General features: G+C 44.3%; 1 protein-coding gene across 2 annotated transcripts in view; it reads left to right on the top strand.

Moving 5' to 3' along the window:
- LOC138946276 (transmembrane protein 164-like) overlaps window positions 1–14,481 on the top strand; it is a 50,326-nt gene that overhangs the window by 21,662 nt on the left and 14,183 nt on the right. The window lies entirely within an intron of this gene.

Here is a 14,481-nt window from a genome sequence, read left to right as displayed (position 1 = left end):
AGAAGAAAGGTGTGTTGTTGGCTTGTTAGAAGAAAGGTATGTTGTTGGCTTGTTAGAAGAAAGGTGTGTTGTTGGCATGTCAGAAGAAAGGTGTGTTGTTGGGGTGTCAGAAGAAAGGTGTGTTGTTGGGGTGTCAGAAGAAAGGTGTGTTGTTGGCTTGTTAGAAGAAAGGTGTGTTGTTGGCGTGTTAGAAGAAAGGTGTGTTGTTGGCTTAGAAAGGTGTGTTGTTGGCTTGTTAGAAGAAAGGTGTGTTGTTGGCTTGTTAGAAGAAAGGTGTGTTGATGGCTTGTTAGAAGAAAGGTGTGTTGTTGGCTTGTCAGAAGAAAGGTGTGTTGTTGGGGTGTTAGAAGAAAGGTGTGTTGTTGGGGTGTCAGAAGAAAGGTGTGTTGTTGGCTTGTCAGAAGAAAGGTGTGTTGTTGGCTTGTTAGAAGAAAGGTGTGTTGTTGGCGTGTTAGAAGAAAGGTGTGTTGTTGGCTTGTTAGAAGAAAGGTGTGTTGTTGGCTTGTTAGAAGAAAGGTGTGTTGTTGGCGTGTTAGAAGAAAGGTGTGTTGTTGGCTTGTTAGAAGAAAGGTGTGTTGTTGGGGTGTTAGAAGAAAGGTGTGTTGTTGGCGTGTCAGAAGAAAGGTGTGTTGTTGGCTTGTCAGAAGAAAGGTGTGTTGTTGGCTTGTTAGAACAAAGATGTGTTGTTGGCTTGTTAGAACAAAGGTGTGTTGTTGGTGTGTCAGAAGAAAGGTGTGTTGTTGGCGTGACAGAAGAAAGGTGTGTTGTTGGCTTGTTAGAAGAAAGGTGTGTTGTTGGCTTGTTAGAAGAAAGGTGTGTTGTTGGCGTGTTAGAAGAAAGGTGTGTTGTTGGCGTGTTAGAAGAAAGGTGTGTTGTTGGCTTGTTAGAAGAAAGGTGTGTTGTTGGGGTGTTAGAAGAAAGGTGTGTTGTTGGCTTGTTAGAAGAAAGGTGTGTTGTTGGGGTGTCAGAAGAAAGGTGTGTTGTTGGCTTGTTAGAAGAAAGGTGTGTTGTTGGGGTGTCAGAAGAAAGGTGTGTTGTTGGGGTGTCAGAAGAAAGGTGTGTTGTTGGCTTGTTAGAAGAAAGGTGTGTTGTTGGCTTGTCAGAACAAAGGTGTGTTGTTGGCTTGTCAGAAGAAAGGTGTGTTGTTGGGGTGTCAGAAGAAAGGTGTGTTGTTGGGGTGTCAGAAGAAAGGTGTGTTGTTGGCTTGTTAGAAGAAAGGTGTGTTGTTGGGGTGTCAGAAGAAAGGTGTGTTGTTGGGGTGTTAGAAGAAAGGTGTGTTGTTGGCTTGTTAGAAGAAAGGTGTGTTGTTGGCTTGTTAGAAGAAAGGTGTGTTGTTGGGGTGTCAGAACAAAGGTGTGTTGTTGGCTTGTTAGAAGAAAGGTGTGTTGTTGGCTTGTTAGAAGAAAGGTGTGTTGTTGGGGTGTCAGAAGAAAGGTGTGTTGTTGGCTTGTTAGAAGAAAGGTGTGTTGTTGGCTTGTTAGAAGAAAGGTGTGTTGTTGGCTTGTTAGAAGAAAGGTGTGTTGTTGGGGTGTCAGAACAAAGGTGTGTTGTTGGCTTGTCAGAAGAAAGGTGTGTTGTTGGGGTGTCAGAAGAAAGGTTTGTTGTTGGCTTGTTAGAAGAAAGGTGTGTTGTTGGCTTGTTAGAAGAAAGGTGTGTTGTTGGCTTGTCAGAAGAAAGGTGTGTTGTTGGGGTGTCAGAAGAAAGGTGTGTTGTTGGCGTGTTAGAAGAAAGGTGTGTTGTTGGCTTGTTAGAAGAAAGGTGTGTTGTTGGCTTGTTAGAAGAAAGGTGTGTTGTTGGCTTGTTAGAAGAAAGGTGTGTTGTTGGCTTGTTAGAAGAAAGGTGTGTTGTTGGCTTGTTAGAAGAAAGGTGTGTTGTTGGCTTGTTAGAAGAAAGGTGTGTTGTTGGCTTGTTAGAAGAAAGGTGTGTTGTTGGCTTGTTAGAAGAAAGGTGTGTTGTTGGCTTGTCAGAAGAAAGGTGTGTTGTTGGCGTGTTAGAAGAAAGGTGTGTTGTTGGCTTGTTAGAAGAAAGGTGTGTTGATGGCGTGTCAGAAGAAAGGTGTGTTGTTGGCTTGTCAGAAGAAAGGTGTGTTGTTGGCTTGTCAGAAGAAAGGTGTGTTGTTGGCTTGTTAGAAGAAAGGTGTGTTGTTGGCTTGTTAGAAGAAAGGTGTGTTGTTGGGGTGTCAGAAGAAAGGTGTGTTGTTGGGGTGTCAGAAGAAAGGTGTGTTGATGGCGTGTCAGAAGAAAGGTGTGTTGTTGGCTTGTTAGAAGAAAGGTGTGTTGTTGGCTTGATAGAAGAAAGGTGTGTTGTTGGGGTGTCAGAAGAAAGGTGTGTTGTTGGGGTGTTAGAAGAAAGGTGTGTTGTTGGGGTGTCAGAAGAAAGGTGTGTTGTTGGCGTGTCAGAAGAAAGGTGTGTTGTTGGCTTGTTAGAAGAAAGGTGTGTTGTTGGCTTGTTAGAAGAAAGGTGTGTTGTTGGGGTGTCAGAAGAAAGGTGTGTTGTTGGGGTGTTAGAAGAAAGGTGTGTTGTTGGGGTGTCAGAAGAAAGGTGTGTTGATGGCTTGTTAGAAGAAAGGTGTGTTGTTGGCTTGTTAGAAGAAAGGTGTGTTGTTGGCTTGTCAGAAGAAAGGTGTGTTGTTGGCTTGTCAGAAGAAAGGTGTGTTGTTGGGGTGTCAGAAGAAAGGTGTGTTGTTGGGGTGTTAGAAGAAAGGTGTGTTGTTGGGGTGTCAGAAGAAAGGTGTGTTGATGGCTTGTTAGAAGAAAGGTGTGTTGTTGGCTTGTTAGAAGAAAGGTGTGTTGTTGGCGTGTTAGAAGAAAGGTGTGTTGTTGGCTTGTTAGAAGAAAGGTGTGTTGTTGGGGTGTTAGAAGAAAGGTGTGTTGTTGGGGTGTCAGAAGAAAGGTGTGTTGTTGGCTTGTCAGAAGAAAGGTGTGTTGTTGGCTTGTTAGAAGAAAGGTGTGTTGTTGGGGTGTTAGAAGAAAGGTGTGTTGTTGGGGTGTCAGAAGAAAGGTGTGTTGTTGGCGTGTCAGAAGAAAGGTGTGTTGTTGGCTTGTTAGAAGAAAGGTGTGTTGTTGGCGTGTTAGAAGAAAGGTGTGTTGTTGGCTTGTTAGAAGAAAGGTGTGTTGTTGGCTTGTTAGAAGAAAGGTGTGTTGTTGGCGTGTTAGAAGAAAGGTGTGTTGTTGGCTTGTTAGAAGAAAGGTGTGTTGTTGGGGTGTCAGAAGAAAGGTGTGTTGTTGGGGTGTCAGAAGAAAGGTGTGTTGTTGGCTTGTCAGAAGAAAGGTGTGTTGTTGGCGTGACAGAAGAAAGGTGTGTTGTTGGCTTGTTAGAAGAAAGGTGTGTTGTTGGCGTGTCAGAAGAAAGGTGTGTTGTTGGCGTGTCAGAAGAAAGGTGTGTTGTTGGCTTGTTAGAAGAAAGGTGTGTTGTTGGCTTGTTAGAAGAAAGGTGTGTTGTTGGCGTGTTAGAAGAAAGGTGTGTTGTTGGCGTGTTAGAAGAAAGGTGTATTGTTGGCTTGTTAGAAGAAAGGTGTGTTGTTGGGGTGTTAGAAGAAAGGTGTGTTGTTGGCTTGTTAGAAGAAAGGTGTGTTGTTGGCGTGTTAGAAGAAAGGTGTGTTGTTGGGGTGTTAGAAGAAAGGTGTGTTGTTGGCTTGTTAGAAGAAAGGTGTGTTGTTGGCGTGTTAGAAGAAAGGTGTGTTGTTGGCTTGTCAGAAGAAAGGTGTATTGTTGGGGTGTCAGAAGAAAGGTGTGTTGTTGGCTTGTTAGAAGAAAGGTGTGTTGTTGGCGTGTCAGAAGAAAGGTGTGTTGTTGGGGTGTCAGAAGAAAGGTGTGTTGTTGGCTTGTTAGAAGAAAGGTGTGTTGTTGGCTTGTTAGAAGAAAGGTGTGTTGTTGGCGTGTTAGAAGAAAGGTGTGTTGTTGGGGTGTCAGAAGAAAGGTGTGTTGTTGGCTTGTTAGAAGAAAGGTGTGTTGTTGGCTTGTTAGAAGAAAGGTGTGTTGTTGGCTTGTTAGAAGAAAGGTGTGTTGTTGGGGTGTTAGAAGAAAGGTGTGTTGTTGGGGTGTCAGAAGAAAGGTGTGTTGTTGGCGTGTCAGAAGAAAGGTGTGTTGATGGCGTGTCAGAAGAAAGGTGTGTTGTTGGGGTGTCAGAAGAAAGGTGTGTTGATGGCGTGTCAGAAGAAAGGTGTGTTGATGGCTTGTTAGAAGAAAGGTGTGTTGTTGGGGTGTCAGAAGAAAGGTGTGTTGATGGCTTGTCAGAAGAAAGGTGTGTTGATGGCGTGTCAGAAGAAAGGTGTGTTGTTGGCTTGTTAGAACAAAGGTGTGTTGTTGGCTTAGAAAGGTGTGTTGTTGGCTTGTTAGAAGAAAGGTGTGTTGTTGGCTTGTTAGAAGAAAGGTGTGTTGTTGGCGTGTTAGAAGAAAGGTGTGTTGTTGGGGTGTCAGAAGAAAGGTGTGTTGTTGGCTTGTCAGAAGAAAGGTGTGTTGTTGGCGTGTCAGAAGAAAGGTGTGTTGTTGGGGTGTCAGAAGAAAGGTGTGTTGTTGGCTTGTTAGAAGAAAGGTGTGTTGTTGGCTTGTTAGAAGAAAGGTGTGTTGTTGGCTTGTTAGAAGAAAGGTGTGTTGTTGGCTTGTTAGAAGAAAGGTGTGTTGTTTGCTTGTTAGAAGAAAGGTGTGTTGTTGGCGTGTCAGAAGAAAGGTGTGTTGATGGCTTGTTAGAAGAAAGGTGTGTTGTTGGCTTGTTAGAAGAAAGGTGTGTTGTTGGCTTGTCAGAAGAAAGGTGTGTTGTTGGCTTGTTAGAAGAAAGGTGTGTTGTTGGCTTGACAGAAGAAAGGTGTGTTGTTGGCTTGTTAGAAGAAAGGTGTGTTGTTGGGGTGTCAGAAGAAAGGTGTGTTGTTGGCTTGTTAGAAGAAAGGTGTGTTGTTGGCTTGTCAGAAGAAAGGTGTGTTGTTGGGGTGTCAGAAGAAAGGTGTGTTGATGGCGTGTCAGAAGAAAGGTGTGTTGATGGCTTGTTAGAAGAAAGGTGTGTTGTTGGCGTGTCAGAAGAAAGGTGTGTTGTTGGCTTGTCAGAAGAAAGGTGTGTTGTTGGGGTGTCAGAAGAAAGGTGTGTTGTTGGCGTGTCAGAAGAAAGGTGTGTTGTTGGGGTGTCAGAAGAAAGGTGTGTTGATGGCTTGTTAGAAGAAAGGTGTGTTGTTGGGGTGTTAGAAGAAAGGTGTGTTGTTGGCTTGTTAGAAGAAAGGTGTGTTGTTGGGGTGTCAGAAGAAAGGTGTGTTGTTGGCTTGTTAGAAGAAAGGTGTGTTGTTGGCTTGTTAGAAGAAAGGTGTGTTGTTGGCTTGTCAGAAGAAAGGTGTGTTGTTGGGGTGTCAGAAGAAAGGTGTGTTGTTGGGGTGTCAGAAGAAAGGTGTGTTGTTGGCTTGTTAGAAGAAAGGTGTGTTGATGGCTTGTTAGAAGAAAGGTGTGTTGTTGGGGTGTTAGAAGAAAGGTGTGTTGTTGGCTTGTTAGAAGAAAGGTGTGTTGTTGGCTTGTTAGAAGAAAGGTGTGTTATTGGCTTGTCAGAAGAAAGGTGTGTTGTTGGGGTGTCAGAAGAAAGGTGTGTTGTTGGCTTGTTAGAAGAAAGGTGTGTTGATGGCTTGTCAGAAGAAAGGTGTGTTTATGGCTTGTCAGAAGAAAGGTGTGTTGTTGGCTTGTCAGAAGAAAGGTGTGTTTATGGCTTGTCAGAAGAAAGGTGTGTTGTTGGCGTGTTAGAAGAAAGGTGTGTTGTTGGCTTGTCAGAAGAAAGGTGTGTTGTTGGCTTGTTAGAAGAAAGGTGTGTTGTTGGGGTGTTAGAAGAAAGGTGTGTTGTTGGCTTGTTAGAAGAAAGGTGTGTTGTTGGCTTGTTAGAAGAAAGGTGTGTTGATGGCTTGTTAGAAGAAAGGTGTGTTGTTGGGGTGTTAGAAGAAAGGTGTGTTGTTGGCTTGTTAGAAGAAAGGTGTGTTGTTGGCTTGTCAGAAGAAAGGTGTGTTGTTGGCTTGTCAGAAGAAAGGTGTGTTGTTGGGGTGTTAGAAGAAAGGTGTGTTGTTGGCTTGTTAGAAGAAAGGTGTGTTGTTGGGGTGTCAGAAGAAAGGTGTGTTGTTGGGGTGTCAGAAGAAAGGTGTGTTGTTGGCGTGTCAGAAGAAAGGTGTGTTGTTGGGGTGTCAGAAGAAAGGTGTGTTGTTGGCTTGTCAGAAGAAAGGTGTGTTGTTGGCTTGTTAGAAGAAAGGTGTGTTGTTGGCTTGTCAGAAGAAAGGTGTGTTGTTGGGGTGTTAGAAGAAAGGTGTGTTGTTGGGGTGTCAGAAGAAAGGTGTGTTGATGGCTTGTCAGAAGAAAGGTGTGTTGTTGGCTTGTCAGAAGAAAGGTGTGTTGTTGGCTTGTCAGAACAAAGGTGTGTTGTTGGGGTGTCAGAAGAAAGGTGTGTTGTTGGGGTGTCAGAAGAAAGGTGTGTTGTTGGCTTGTTAGAAGAAAGGTGTGTTGTTGGCTTGTTAGAAGAAAGGTGTGTTGTTGGCTTGTTAGAAGAAAGGTGTGTTGTTGGCTTGTCAGAAGAAAGGTGTGTTGATGGCTTGTTAGAAGAAAGGTGTGTTGTTGGGGTGTCAGAAGAAAGGTGTGTTGTTGGCTTGTTAGAAGAAAGGTGTGTTGTTGGGGTGTCAGAAGAAAGGTGTGTTGTTGGCTTGTTAGAAGAAAGGTGTGTTGTTGGCGTGTCAGAAGAAAGGTGTGTTGTTGGCTTGTTAGAAGAAAGGTGTGTTGTTGGGGTGTCAGAAGAAAGGTGTGTTGTTGGCTTGATAGAAGAAAGGTGTGTTGTTGGCGTGTCAGAAGAAAGGTGTGTTGTTGGCTTGTTAGAAGAAAGGTGTGTTGTTGGCTTGTTAGAAGAAAGGTGTGTTGTTGGGGTGTCAGAAGAAAGGTGTGTTGATGGCTTGTTAGAAGAAAGGTGTGTTGTTGGCTTGTTAGAAGAAAGGTGTGTTGTTGGCGTGTCAGAAGAAAGGTGTGTTGATGGCTTGTTAGAAGAAAGGTGTGTTGTTGGCTTGTTAGAAGAAAGGTGTGTTGTTGGCTTGTTAGAAGAAAGGTGTGTTGTTGGCTTGTTAGAAGAAAGGTGTGTTGTTGGCTTGTTAGAAGAAAGGTGTGTTGTTGGCTTGTTAGAAGAAAGGTGTGTTGTTGGCGTGTCAGAAGAAAGGTGTGTTGATGGCTTGTTAGAAGAAAGGTGTGTTGATGGCTTGTTAGAAGAAAGGTGTGTTGTTGGCTTGTTAGAAGAAAGGTGTGTTGTTGGCTTGTTAGAAGAAAGGTGTGTTGATGGCGTGTCAGAAGAAAGGTGTGTTGTTGGCTTGATAGAAGAAAGGAGTGTTGTTGGCTTGTTAGAAGAAAGGTGTTGTTGGCTTGATAGAAGAAAGGTGTGTTGTTGGCTTGTTAGAAGAAAGGTGTGTTGTTGGCGTGTCAGAAGAAAGGTGTGTTGTTGGGGTGTCAGAAGAAAGGTGTGTTGTTGGGGTGTCAGAAGAAAGGTGTGTTGTTGGCTTGTCAGAAGAAAGGTGTGTTGTTGGCTTGTCAGAAGAAAGGTGTGTTGTTGGGGTGTCAGAAGAAAGGTGTGTTGTTGGCGTGACAGAAGAAAGGTGTGTTGTTGGGGTGTCAGAAGAAAGGTGTGTTGTTGGCTTGTCAGAAGAAAGGTGTGTTGTTGGGGTGTCATAAGAAAGGTGTGTTGTTGGGGTGTCAGAAGAAAGGTGTGTTGTTGGCTTGTCAGAAGAAAGGTGTGTTGTTGGGGTGTCAGAAGAAAGGTGTGTTGTTGGGGTGTCAGAAGAAAGGTGTGTTGTTGGCGTGTCAGAAGAAAGGTGTTGTTGGCTTGATAGAAGAAAGGTGTGTTGTTGGCTTGTCAGAAGAAAGGTGTGTTGTTGGGGTGTCAGAAGAAAGGTGTGTTGTTGGCGTGTTAGAAGAAAGGTGTGTTGTTGGGGTGTCAGAAGAAAGGTGTGTTGTTGGGGTGTCAGAAGAAAGGTGTGTTGTTGGCCTGTCAGAAGAAAGGTGTGTTGTTGGGGTGTCAGAAGAAAGGTGTGTTGTTGGCTTGTCAGAAGAAAGGTGTGTTGTTGGGGTGTCAGAAGAAAGGTGTGTTGTTGGGGTGTCAGAAGAAAGGTGTGTTGTTGGGGTGTCAGAAGAAAGGTGTGTTGTTGGGGTGTCAGAAGAAAGGTGTGTTGTTGGCTTGTCAGAAGAAAGGTGTGTTGTTGGGGTGTCAGAAGAAAGGTGTGTTGTTGGCTTGTCAGAAGAAAGGTGTGTTGATGGCTTGTTAGAAGAAAGGTGTGTTGTTGGGGTGTCAGAAGAAAGGTGTGTTGTTGGCTTGTCAGAAGAAAGGTGTGTTGTTGGGGTGTCAGAAGAAAGGTGTGTTGTTGGGGTGTCAGAAGAAAGGTGTGTTGTTGGGGTGTCAGAAGAAAGGTGTGTTGTTGGGGTGTCAGAAGAAAGGTGTGTTGTTGGGGTGTCAGAAGAAAGGTGTGTTGTTGGGGTGTCAGAAGAAAGGTGTGTTGTTGGGGTGTCAGAAGAAAGGTGTGTTGTTGGCTTGTTAGAAGAAAGGTGTGTTGTTGGCGTGTCAGAAGAAAGGTGTGTTGTTGGCTTGTTAGAACAAAGGTGTGTTGTTGGCGTGTTAGAAGAAAGGTGTGTTGTTGGCGTGTCAGAAGAAAGGTGTGTTGTTGGCTTGTTAGAACAAAGGTGTGTTGTTGGCTTAGAAAGGTGTGTTGTTGGCTTGTTAGAAGAAAGGTGTGTTGTTGGCGTGTCAGAAGAAAGGTGTGTTGTTGGCTTGTTAGAAGAAAGGTGTGTTGATGGCTTGTTAGAAGAAAGGTGTTGTTGGCGTGTTAGAAGAAAGGTGTGTTGATGGCGTGTCAGAAGAAAGGTGTGTTGTTGGCTTGATAGAAGAAAGGAGTGTTGTTGGCTTTGTTGTGCAAGCTGATACCCTGCATTCTGTGAAGTTGAGGGGAAAAAAAGAGAGCATGTATCCAGGCTGGAGAAACATCAAGCTGAAAGTTTATTTTTGTTGTTGATAAAAGAGATAAATGTTCAACAAAAGTGTGTTTATACCGTACCGGTGAAAGTGCACAGAGAAAAAACGGTCCTTGTGTTCTGTTTTTTATTTTTTTATGAGCTGACTCTTCTCTCTACGGAGGTATGTGTGTGTGATGTGTGCCATGGCTTTGATGAAATTCATTCATTAAAAAATCCCACTCTGTGCAGAAATGACCCAGGTTGTTGCATTTTGCTGTGTGACCAAGTGGAGGGATGGCAGGCTTAGCCCAATGACCCAGGTTGTTGCATTTTGCTGTGTGACCAAGTTGAGGGATGGCAGGCTTAGCCCAATGACCCAGGTTGTTGCATTTTGCTGTGTGACCAAGTGGAGGGATGGCAGGCTTAGCCCAATGACCCAGGTTGTTGCATTTTGCTGTGTGACCAAGTGGAGGGATGGCAGGCTTAGCCCAATGACCCAGGTTGTTGCATTTTGCTGTGTGACCAAGTTGAGGGATGGCAGGCTTAGCCCAATGACCCAGGTTGTTGCATTTTGCTGTGTGACCAAGTGGAGGGATGGCAGGCTTAGCCCAATGACCCAGGTTGTTGCATTTTGCTGTGTGACCAAGTGGAGGGATGGCAGGCTTAGCCCAATGACCCAGGTTGTTGCATTTTGCTGTGTGACCAAGTGGAGGGATGGCAGGCTTAGCCCAATGACCCAGGTTGTTGCATTTTGCTGTGTGACCAAGTGGAGGGATGGCAGGCTTAGCCCAATGACCCAGGTTGTTGCATTTTGCTGTGTGACCAAGTGGAGGGATGGCAGGCTTAGCCCAATGACCCAGGTTGTTGCATTTTGCTGTGTGACCAAGTGGAGGGATGGCAGGCTTAGCCCAATGACCCAGGTTGTTGCATTTTGCTGTGTGACCAAGTGGAGGGATGGCAGGCTTAGCCCAATGACCCAGGTTGTTGCATTTTGCTGTGTGACCAAGTGGAGGGAATCGGCAGGCTTAGCCCAATGACCCAGGTTGTTGCATTTTGCTGTGTGACCAAGTGGAGGGATGGCAGGCTTAGCCCAATGACCCAGGTTGTTGCATTTTGCTGTGTGACCAAGTGGAGGGAATCGGCAGGCTTAGCCCAATGACCCAGGTTGTTGCATTTTGCTGTGTGACCAAGTGGAGGGATGGCAGGCTTAGCCCAATGACCCAGGTTGTTGCATTTTGCTGTGTGACCAAGTGGAGGGATGGCAGGCTTAGCCCAATGACCCAGGTTGTTGCATTTTGCTGTGTGACCAAGTGGAGGGATGGCAGGCTTAGCCCAATGACCCAGGTTGTTGCATTTTGCTGTGTGACCAAGTGGAGGGATGGCAGGCTTAGCCCAATGACCCAGGTTGTTGCATTTTGCTGTGTGACCAAGTGGAGGGATGGCAGGCTTAGCCCAATGTAAAAGCCTGACCGGCTTAACACTTTCGCGACGGGACACTGATAAATCAGTACCAGCGCTGACACGCCCATGGACGGGAAGCGCATTTTTCAGTACCAGCCATAGAGGGTACACGACTCGTGATTGCTTCCCGGTTTTTGAAGCTTGCAAATAAATTGAGTTGTTTCCCTTGATACACTTGGCGTCCCCTTCTGCCATTTGCAAATTCGCCTGATTTGTGTGCGTTTTTGAGGAAAAAAAAATGAATCAAAGGCGAGCCTTGTCTCGGGAGGAGATTCTCCGGATGTTGGACCTAGAGGATCCCAAAGAGCATGATTCGGACGTATCGTTTTCGCCTCACGAAAGCGATACAAGCAGTGAAAGTGAGGAAGAAACAGTCCCGTTGTTGCTAGTACGAGTCGGCAAACTATACGTGGTTGGCGGTGATACTGCTAGACGAACATGTATCTCGGAATCGTGCAGGAGCTATTGGGGCGTGGCAGCACTGATAACAATGGATGGCTGGAGCCTTCAAATCCTTTTGGAATTGTTCATAGGTGTACAGTTGGTACTTTGTTGTGAAAATGTGACTTATATTCAATATGGATTACCTAGACATCATTTGGTGAGTGTTAGATCTACAGTTTTGTTTCATTTGAGTCAGGATGCTGTGAGTGAATGCGTGATTTGCTTGTTTTTTTCTTTGTACTGTCTCCTTATTTCTGTGTACAATGTTAACAATATTTCAGCTAATTCATAGGTTTTACACCTTGTTTGGTTATAACATTATTTATAATACTTTCTGTTAAAAAATAACTTTTAAAAAAAGCAGTAGAAAATAAAACACACACAAAAAAACGTTAAAAAACACAAATTATCCCCCTTTCACCCCCCTTTCACCCCCCTTTGCTAAAACAAATCGCGTGACAAACTTATAAATAGCACGACTGAACTGGGCATCCATTTTTGAATTAGTACACAAAATTTGGTGGTGATTGGACTTAATTCAAGCTTTCTTTACAGTTACTGATTTTTGGGAAGTTTCTTGGTGGCAAGCTTGGGCAGGCAGGACGTTAACGCCGTGGCAGTGCTAGTCACAATAGTGTTAACCCAATGTAAAAGCCTGGCAGGCTTAGCCCAGTGTAAAAGCCTGGCCAGATCTGAGATGATGAGCCAAATTGTTTACACGGGATGGCTCGGGACTGTGAGTTTTAAATAGAAAATTGCTTTGAAAAGGCATAATTGCATAGTAAAATTTACACATTAAAATGATTTTGTTTATTGAAACTACTTTCAGGGAAAAAAATTCTGATTTCTGAATTTAATATCTGTTGAGGCAAATATTCACTGACAATGAGATAATCGATCTGCCTTCTTTCAGTGAACATCACTGCTGCCATCCCATAGCATAGAAGCATAATGTGAGGCATTATAATTAAAGAGTGTAGTGAAACATTTCTAAAAAATGTTCCTGTTCCTGCGCCAAAATGGCTGCGATCTGCTGGCCGATGTGAATGCGTGATGTATTGTGTAAAAAAATTCCATCTCACACGGCATAAATAAATCCCTGCGCCTTGAATATGTGCGCGATATAAATTGCATAAAATAAATCCCTGCGCTTAGAACTGTACCCACAGAATGCGCGGGATATAAGCCTCATATTGATTGATTGTCTGCAAACAACAAGTAAAAATATATTCTTGGATGCTTTCTTACAAATATAGCAGGGGTGTGATTGCCACTTGAGTTCACAATCAATAGTTACCCCTAATACACTGTGTTCCTGCACTTGTACTGATGATGCACACAAGAAAAGCTTTAATTTCAGCCAAGAAAATCGGGCGGGGATGTAGCTCAGTCGGTAGCGCGCTGGATTTGTATCCAGTTGGCCGCTGTCAGCGTGAGTTCGTCCCCACGTTCGGCGAGAGATTTATTTCTCAGAGTCAACTTTGTGTGCAGACTCTCCTCAGTGTCCGAACACCCCCATGTGTACACACAAGCACAAGATCAAGTGCGCACGAAAAAGATCCTGTAATCCATGTCAGAGTTCGGTGGGTTATAGAAACACGAAAATACCCAGCATGCTTTATCCGAAAACGGCGTATGGCTGCCTAAATGGTGGGGTAAAAAACGGTCATACACGTAAAATTCCACTCGTGCAAAAAACCCACGAGTGTACGTGGGAGTTTCAGCTCACGAACGCAGAAGACAGAAGAAGAAGAAGAAACCAAGAAAATTAGCGTCATTGCTGTGAAATACCATGCCATTTGTTTTTTCTGGATTCCCAATCATTACATTTGTTCCATGCCAATTATCAGGATTTGTTTAGGGCGCTGTTCAAAGGAATAATTCGATTTCATGAGCCAGTTTTCCGCTTCAATAGAGACAATAGTTCCTGAGATATGCAGTGACAAACCATTAACATGCGAGAGGGAGTGTGTGTGAGAGAGAGAGAGAGAGAGAGAGAGAGAGAGAGAGAGAGAGAGAGATAGAGAGAGAGAGAGAGAGAGAGAGAGAGAGAGAGAGAGAGAGATTCACACACACACACACACACACACACTCACACTCACAGAGTACAGATATTCTTCCTCACACACGCACACACTTATACACAGGTCTAGCTAACCCTGATCGCTGAACAAATTGCAGATATTGGTTATCAGTTTGGGCTTGCTTCCTTGAGGTGCTTATTCACACATAATTAAAATGATAATGGTCGTGAGATAAATCACAGGGAAATAGGACATGACTTCTGCCTCTTGTCAGTTTTGGGGAAATACATGGACACAGGAAGAGAGAGAGAGAGAGAGAGAGAGAGAGAGAGAGAGAGAGAGAGAGGGGGAGGGGAGGGAGAGGGAGAGGCCACGTGACTTTCTCCTTTTGACACACACACACACACACATACACACACATACACGCCTGCACATGCATGCACACACACACACACACACACACACACACACACACACACACACACACACACACAAACAAGCACGGATGCACGCGTGTATGCACGCACACACACACCCTAGCATATCATTTAAGTTGCAGGTGTTGAGTGGTATATGAATGTAAACACGCTTGTATGCATGTACATGTACCAGCAAGAATACACAATTATACACAATGCTCTATGTGTGTTGGGGAGGGGGGGGGGGGGGCTTTTAAAGTGCAGTCAAAAGTAGGACTGGATCTTTGATGTGTACTTTAAGTTACTGGTTGAGTCTTTGCTTTACACTAATTGCCACCTTCATTATTTACACAGCAGTGGGGAACATTGATTGTAATGAGTGTGCATGCATACAAATGTAATCTGTGCGTGTGTGTGTGTGTGTGCACAGTGCTTGCCTAAGTGTGGATTGCATGGTCTGTTTGATTCTATCAAGAGTATTGAAGCTGTTAAGAATCTGGAGCTACCATGGCATTTGATAACAATGCAGATTCGATGCAGGATGTTTTCCGTGCCAGAAAAATCTACTGCAGTGTTTTGTGATTATAACTTTGCTGAAACATAAATCTACCTATTCCATGCAGCCATTTTGTCAGCAGCAAGGAAGCCCCTGTGGCCACAAGCAGTTTAAATATTGACTTCTGCTTGGCAGCTGGGGTGAACTGAGATCTCCATTAATGCAGTGGTGAATTGGGAATAGAGGCATTATTATCAAAGTAATAGTGTTACATCACTAAGCATTAATGCAAGGCTCCTATGGTGAGAATTAGACACCTTCCAATATACAGTGTTGTGCTTGGACTTTGGTCACTCACTACACATGCAGTGTTATGATCTGATGCAGTGGTCTAACCCCTAATCAGTGGACTGTCCGATAATGTTGACATGTCCATGCAGTAATCCAACAAAATCTGGTTTCATGAAACAGATTTCTGTCGGCCTACTGTACCTCTTCGCACGGGTAGCTGCCCGACTAGAGTGCTTACAACCGCAGTTGTGTGACAAAATGGTGGTGGGACTGTCACGGCAGTGCCAGTCCATGAAACCAGCCCCTGGACCCAAATTTCTCAGCAATGGAACGATAACATATTTGATATGTACAGGGCTAACACCTTTTCGGTTCTCGCCGAAAATATGGTTTTTGAAAACTTTTAAAACCGAAAA

This window comes from Littorina saxatilis, linkage group LG13, assembly GCF_037325665.1.
Source record: "Littorina saxatilis isolate snail1 linkage group LG13, US_GU_Lsax_2.0, whole genome shotgun sequence".
In the NCBI taxonomy this organism is placed as follows: Eukaryota; Metazoa; Mollusca; class Gastropoda; order Littorinimorpha; family Littorinidae; genus Littorina; species Littorina saxatilis.
This window is presented reverse-complemented; position numbering and strand designations above follow the sequence as displayed.